Source organism: Schistocerca cancellata, chromosome 11 (genome assembly GCF_023864275.1).
Source record: "Schistocerca cancellata isolate TAMUIC-IGC-003103 chromosome 11, iqSchCanc2.1, whole genome shotgun sequence".
In the NCBI taxonomy this organism is placed as follows: Eukaryota; Metazoa; Arthropoda; class Insecta; order Orthoptera; family Acrididae; genus Schistocerca; species Schistocerca cancellata.
This window is the reverse complement of record NC_064636.1, coordinates 23,098,783-23,106,437: the sequence shown is the minus strand read 5'-3', so window position 1 is coordinate 23,106,437 and position 7,655 is coordinate 23,098,783. Positions and strand designations below refer to the sequence as shown.

The 7,655-nt window shown below is 43.2% G+C and overlaps 1 non-coding gene across 1 annotated transcript; it reads left to right on the top strand.

The window, feature by feature from the left end:
* The first annotated feature begins 6,440 nt into the window (after positions 1-6,440).
* Trnag-gcc (transfer RNA glycine (anticodon GCC)) lies at positions 6,441-6,511 on the top strand. The gene has a single exon. It is a non-coding gene; the product is annotated as a tRNA-Gly (tRNA).
* The last annotated feature ends 1,144 nt before the right edge of the window (positions 6,512-7,655 follow it).

The following is a 7,655-nucleotide window of genomic DNA, read 5'->3' as shown; positions in this document are numbered from 1 at the left end:
AACCAACTCTGGCGGTAATAACGGCCTTGATACGCCTGGGCATTGAGTGAAACAGAGCTCGGATGGCGTGTTGTGGCGTATTGTGACGAGCCAGTTGCTCGGCCACCATTGACCAGACGTTTTCAGTTGGTCAGAGATCTGGACAATGTGCTGGAAATGGCAGCAGTCGGACATTTTCTGTATCCAGAAAGGCCCGTACAGGACCTGCAACATGCGCTCGTGCATTATCCTGCTGAAATGTAGGGTTTCGCAGGGATCGAATGAAGCGTACAGCCACGGGTCGTAACACATCTGAAATGTAATGTCCACTGTTCAAAATGCCGTCAGTCCGAACAAGAGGTGACCGACACGTTTAACCAATGGCATCCCGTACCATCACGCCGGGTGATACACCAGTATGGCGATGACGAATACACGCTTCCAATGTGCGTTCACCGCCATGTCGCCAAACACGGATGCGACCATCATGATGCTGTAAACAGAACCTGGATTCATCCGAAAAAATGACGTTTTGCCATTCGTGCAGCCAGGTTCGTCGTCGAGTACACCGTCGCAGGCGCTCCTGTCTGTGATGCAGCGTCAAGGGTAACCGCAGCCACGGTCTCCGAGCTGATAGTCCGTGCTGCTGAATACGTCGTCGAACTGTTCGTGCAGATGGTTGTTGTCTTGCAAACGTCCCCATCTGTTGACTCAGGGATCGAGGCGTGGCTGCACGATCCGTTACAGCCGTGCGGATAAGATGCCTGTCATCTCGACTGCTAGTGATACGAGGCCGTTGGGATCCAGCACGGCGTTCCGTATTACCCTCCTGAACCCACTGATTCCATATTCTGCTAACAGTCATCGGATCTCGACCGACGCGAGCAGCAATGTCGCGATACGATAAACCGCAATCGCGATAGGCTACAATCCGACCTTTATCAAAGTCGGAAACTTGATGTTACGCATTTGCCCTCCTTAGACGGGGCATCACAACAACGTTTCACCAGACAACGCCGGTCAACTGCTGTCTGTGTATGAGAAATCGGTTGGAAACTTTCCTCGTGTCAGCACGTTGTAGGTGTCGCCACCGGCGCCAACCTTGTGCGAATGCTCTGAAGAGCTAATCACTTGCATATCACAGCATCTCCTTTGTGTCGGTTAAATTTCTCGTCTGTAGCACGTCATCTTCGTGGTGTGGCAACTTTAATGGCCGGTAGTGTGTGTCACTGTTCTACTGGTAATCCTGTACATGCCTCTGGTTATATTGTGTGTGTCATTTTGGGTTTTTCTTTTATCTGAAGTAAGTCCGTCTGTATGCTACACTTCTCATACTGCTATATGATGTTATTTTCAATTCTGTTCTTGAGCTATTGTTGTATTGCGCTGTGGTGAACGATGTTTTCCCTTTCATTATTTGTCTTTTACTACAGTAAAGAGCCAGAGACATTGGTACCCCTGCCTAACATCGTGTAACGCCCCCGCAAGCACGAAGGAGTGCCGCAACATGACCTGGCATGGACTCGACCAATGTCTGCAGGGAACTGACACTGCGAATCCTGCAGGGCTGTCCACAAATCCGTAAGAGTACGAGGCGGTGGAGATGTCTTGTGAACAGCACGTTGCAAGGCATGCCAGATATGCTTAATAATGGTCATGCCTGGGGTGTTTGGCGGCCAGCGGAAGTGTTTAAACACAAAAGAGTGTTCCTGGAGCCACTGTGTAGTAATTCTGGACGTCTGGGATGTCGCATTGTCCTGCTGGAATTGTCCAAGTCCGTCGGCATGCACAGTGGATATGAATGGATGGGGGTGATCAGACAGGATGGTTACGTACGTGTCACCTGTCAGAGTCGTATCTAGACGTATCAGGGATCCCCGTATCACTCCAACTGCACACGACCCACACCATTATTTAAAGTGCAATAGCTTGAACGGTCCCCTGCTGACATGCAGGGTCCACGGATTCACGAGGTTGTCTCCATACCCGTACACCTCCATCCGCTCGATACAATCTGAAACGAGACTCGTCCGACCAGGCAACACGTTTCCAGTCACCAACAGTCCAACGTCAGTATTGATGGGCCCAGGCGAGGCGTAAAGCTTTGCGTAGTGCAGTCATTGAGGATACATGGGTTGGGCTTCGGCTCCGAAACCCCATCTCGATGATGTTTCGTTGAAGGCTCGCACGCTGACATTGTTGATGACCCACCACTGAAATCTGCAGTAATTTGCGGAAGGGCTGCACTTCCGTCACGTTGAAAGATTCTCTTCAGTCGTCGTCGGACCCATTCTCGCAGAATCTTTTTGCCGGCCACAACGAGGTCAAAGATTTGATGTTTTACCAGATTCCTGATATTCACTGTACACTCGTGAAATGGTCGCACGAGAAAATCCCCACTTCATCGCTACCTCGGAGATGCTGTGTCCCATCGCTCGTGCGCCGACTATAGCACCGCGTTCAGACTCACTTAAATCGTGATAACCTGTCATTGTAGCAGCAGTATCAGATCTAACAACTGCGCCAGACACTTGTTGTCTTATATAGGCGTTTCCGACCGCAGCGCCGTATTCTGCCTGTTTACATATCTCTGCATTGGAATACGCGTGGCCATATCAGTTTTTTTGGCACTTCAGTAGATGATGTTATTTGCAATTCTGTTATTCAGCTAAATTGTTCAAATGGCTCTGACCACTATGGGACTTAACTGCTGTGGTCATCAGTCCCCTAGAACTTAGAACTACTTAAACCTAACTACCCTAAGGACATCACACACATCCATGCCCGAGGCAGGATTCGAACCTGCGACCGTAGTAGTCGCGCGGTTCCGGACTGTTATTCAGCTATTGTTGTATTACTGTATCGGAAACGGTGTTTTCCCTTTCATGATTTTTCTTTTACTATAAGCATCTTTGTCATAATTTTGCTGGATAGTGCTATGTGCAATGCTGCTCCAATCTCATCGTCATCGCTGCCGCCTGTTCTCTGGAGTTTGTCTGATACCGCTTTTATTTTACTTGAAGAGTGTGTTTGTACGCTAAGTTCGTAATTTTTTGATATTGTTCTTTTCTCCGATCGTGTTTCTTCGGCACTGTATAACCGCTGCTGGCTGTGTGCTCCTTGTCACCCAGTGTCAAAATAAAGAAATAAAAAAAAGAAATAAGGAGCGGGTATGCGGCGTCAGAGGCCGCTGCACGCATCACGTCGCAAACGATGGGGAACAGTGCTGCCGCCTGCCGGCCATCGGTGCAGTCTGCCAACTGCGGACGTGCTGCGAGTCTCACCTTTACGAAAATCAGAAACTGCAGTCGTAACTCACAGTTGTTACAGCGGCAAAGAAAGTCGCTCGAATCTTTTCGTCATATCCGTCGGAAGACTGTTCGTTTTCGATTTATTTTTCCACCTTAACCTACGAAATAATTATTATATTTTCGCGTGTCGAGCGTTAGCAACAAAATAGCTGAATAATCGTAAAGTATAGGTAGGCAGAACGAAAACTCACGAACAAAACGACACAATGACTTCGTGAAGGTATAGTCGCGAATTTGCGACTTTCAGAACATGACCATATACTCTAGACCCAAATCCGGGATACATCACTAATTTCCCAATATATATGATTGAATAAATGGTATCTAGCATTGCCGGACATAAGGGACATAAGTTCATTAGACCTTTTTTGTTCCGTATCCTCTGATCGATCAATCCCTAGAGTTTGTCTATCGTGGAAAAAATTGCCCTATGTACATATATACTTGAAAGTGTAAATAATGTGATGCAAGGGTGTCAACAGCACAAGGACTCAATAGATTGGTTCTAAACTAGAGATACCATTGAAAAAGACTATAAACAATGAAGTGACAAAGGAACTGGCATAGGTAAACGTATTCAAATACAAAGATATGTAAACAGGCAGAATATGATATATTAAAAGGTTAGATGTTTGGACGTTGATTAGTATAAATGCAATAACGTGAAGTGAATGCGTAAGATTGGAAACTAATATACAATGGGCTAGCTGTTTGACAAGCAGCATATTTTTCCGGCTACAGCCATGACAGAGATTTGATATTGCACTGGATACCTGATATTTACGGTACACTCCTGAAATGGTCGTATGGGAAAATCCCCACTTCATCGCTATCTTGGAGACGCTGTTTCCCATCACTTGCACACCGACTGTAATGCCACGTTCTAACTCAGATCTTTATAACGTGCCATTGTAGCAGCAGTAAGCGATCTAACAACTGCGCCAGACACTTGTCTTACAAAAGCATTGCAGACCGCAACACCTCAGTACTTACGCTGTCAGAACGTCGGAAGACAAAGAATTAAGTCTACCCCAGTGAGCACGCGCGGATAAACCGTGCTTAACCACATGCTCTGCCCCTACGTGAACATAAGGCAATAGCGATCAGTGGGACATTTATCTTTCAGGTGGACATTCAACGTAAAGGTCAGTAAATATAAGAACGTGACTGGCTGGCGAGAGGGGGCAATCCTGTTTGGCAGTGCCCATGGCCATACGGTGTGTGCAATTACTGGATTTGTGTTTCGCGGCGTATTGTTCCACGTGTCTACAAATAGTGGTGTAAACACACGTGGCCACGAAACACGACCTCAGAATAATGGTGTCCGTAAATAAATTCCTGACAGCGAGGGCCCTAGAGACGCATTTCACTTCTTGTGAATCAAAACCGCCTTTAAACCCGCCAGGATCAGCAACCAGTCGCAACGGTGCCCGGTAGAGTCTGCCCTCTCGCGGCAGATATCTGTACTAGCTGCAGATTAGCTACCAATATCGGTGGGCAGATGGCGCAGGCGTGTAAGTTCCGCTGTCTCGGACAGTGGGAGCTAGAACGCTGAAAAGTCGTAACAATAAAAATATAATATCCAATGTAATCTTACATTCCATAAAACCAGACTGATGGGTCCTTAACAGTTTATCAATATACCGACCACACAACGCACAAAAATATTTTGCGAAATAAAAAAGAGCGGTTGTCGCTTTTGCAGTTAATTCACATTTTTATTAACATTTAGACACACACACACACACACATCCTTCTAACTCCTAATTTGCCAATTATAAGCACTTGTCCTAACAGTATTCAACTTTTTCTGAATTAAAATTTACGAGAACCCATAAGTAAATTTTATCGAATCGGAAACAACGTAGTGCCGTTTTAATTAAATAAATACTCGGATAGTGGCACTTGTGGTAATTTTAAGCAGCTTCTTGTATATCGCTCAAACTATTATACTGAAAAACAGATGACATTTGCACCGATGACAAAGGAAAAAAAGGGACTTTCGCTTTACGTTAAGAAATTATTTTTTAGAACTTGAACAAATGTTTACGTGGGCAGTATTACTGATTACTGTGACACGACCATCATTATTAATTACTCTCGATACATGCCAGATTTTGATTTTCTAATGGGTCGGCTTTGTTGCCTCTTGTGAGACAAAAAAAATACTTTTTCTATCATTGATATAACCAACTCAGATACACTAAAACACACAAGTTGAAACATTTAATAAGTCCAGTTTTCATTCGTTATTTGAAAGTGCTTTTAAAGAATACAAGACAGCTGTGTGAAGTCATTCATCTACTTTGTCGGAATGCGGAATTGACGGTCGCAATACGAAGGGCGAGAGAAGAGATTAGGGTGGTGTACTTTATGCCTACATTTTGAAAATATTGTAGTCTAGCCAACTACTTTGTATTTTAAAAAATTTTTCAATGAGTTTTTTACCAGATTGCATAACGTTTAAATTTTTTAAATTTAAAATTAAAACGAAAATTTAAGTTTAAGTAGTAGAAAATGCACTTTTCCCAATAAAAGACATAATTAGTGTTTTCGGGTTCAAGAACTTAATCAGACATGAATATCTCTTGAAAATGTATTTTGGTAACAAAAGTCATCAATAAGGAACGAAATTTTGACTTTTATAGGGTCGTCATAAACTATTGCCCGTCGGTTGTAAAAGTTATTGATGTATGTTGATATTTCTAAGAGAGTGCTAAAACAATTTTCACTTTCTGGACGCTACTTACACATCGGTACCCATTTAAAAATTATGTTGTTAATATAAGACAACATCAACTGACCAATTTTTATTGTTTTTTAAGGTGGACACAAAGTACCTCCCTTCCCACCCCCCCACCCACAATATGGTCATGTACATTATGCAAAATGCGTTGGTATTGGCAGGGTTAACATTCAGTATCCGTACACGCATTGCTCAAGCGAATAGGTTGACTTGATCCTCTTTGGTTTGTGGCCTCTGCGATAATACTGAGAAATGCAATGTTTAAACGTAATGCTTCAATAGAAAAATGTAGGGAATAAATCTCACAGAATCATTTAAAATACAAAGATTAACTCAAAAAAAGAAAGCAGAACATGGCTTCCATTACTTGGTAAATAACATAAATACTTAATATGATGTTCGTGGCATCGGTGGTTCAGTGGTAGAATGCTCGCCTGCCACGCGGGCGGCCCGGGTTCGATTCCCGGCCGATGCATCATAATTTTTCTTTTTTTTATTTATTTTCATGTTCCTCGTTTGTTGATGCTAAAAGATACAGATCATTTGCTCACAAAACTACTTCCCGAAATGGCCACAGCACGAAGGGTAATTCATTCAATGTCGAATTTCAAGATCGACAACTACCCAAAAGGGAACGGCGTGACCACAGAGCCTCAGAATCCCACGAAATGTACTCAGTATAAATCGCCCACCCAAAAAAAGAACGGTACGAGCCATTCGCATGTAAACCTGCACGTCTGACGGCGAGACGCTTTCGAATGATCACCTATTCAAGGTGTAAGAGAGAAACTTGGGTAAGGCAAAGTAACGAACCGGACAACAGGCATATTTCAATGTCGTGACTTATTGCTGTATTTCACTCTGCCTAAAATAATTACACTAACTCAACTACAAACTTTTTCTGATGAGCTGGTACTGTTGGACAGCTATTCAGTCTTCGAAGTGCAGGTGTGGGATTTCGATGAAGTGGTCGAAGCAAAGTTGAACTGGAGAACAACATGCAGCCCAGAATCTACGATTTTTCCGAACCCAGGTAAAAACTTGATATTGGCGCCCCCTCCTTTTCAAGCGTTTGAGATAGGATGTTAAAAATTAAAAATAAAATGATTTTTCAAAAATATGGTCATTTTCTAGCACTCACCTGTCTGAAGAGTTTTTTTATGTCAAACATACATGTTCGAGAAAATGTAAACATGTTGCTTGCTCTTTGTGCCAAAGTTCAGTGTCACGCACACTTCTTCATACAGCATTCTTCTAACGCACGTCACTGTATTTCGCTTTGTGGAATGCAGACAAATATGTTTTGCAATGGAAGCCATCAAGCCTATAATCAGAACAATTAAAATTAAAATGTCCCATGACGTCTCTCCTTTCCCCAGTCGGCTGTTTCGACATCCTAACCACCTTTTAAAAACAGGAAGAAAGTAATTAATACCGGATGGGATTATTTGTGACTGTGAGATTAAAAGTTCTTCAGAAAATGTGCACTCTTTATTGCCTATTAACTAACAACATTCTTTTTGGTGTGACATAAAATTAAATATAGGAAGCGTAAAACCAGTAAAGACAAGAGACAAGCAAAACAGTACCCCTTTCTTCAATCCTCATATCACAAAATT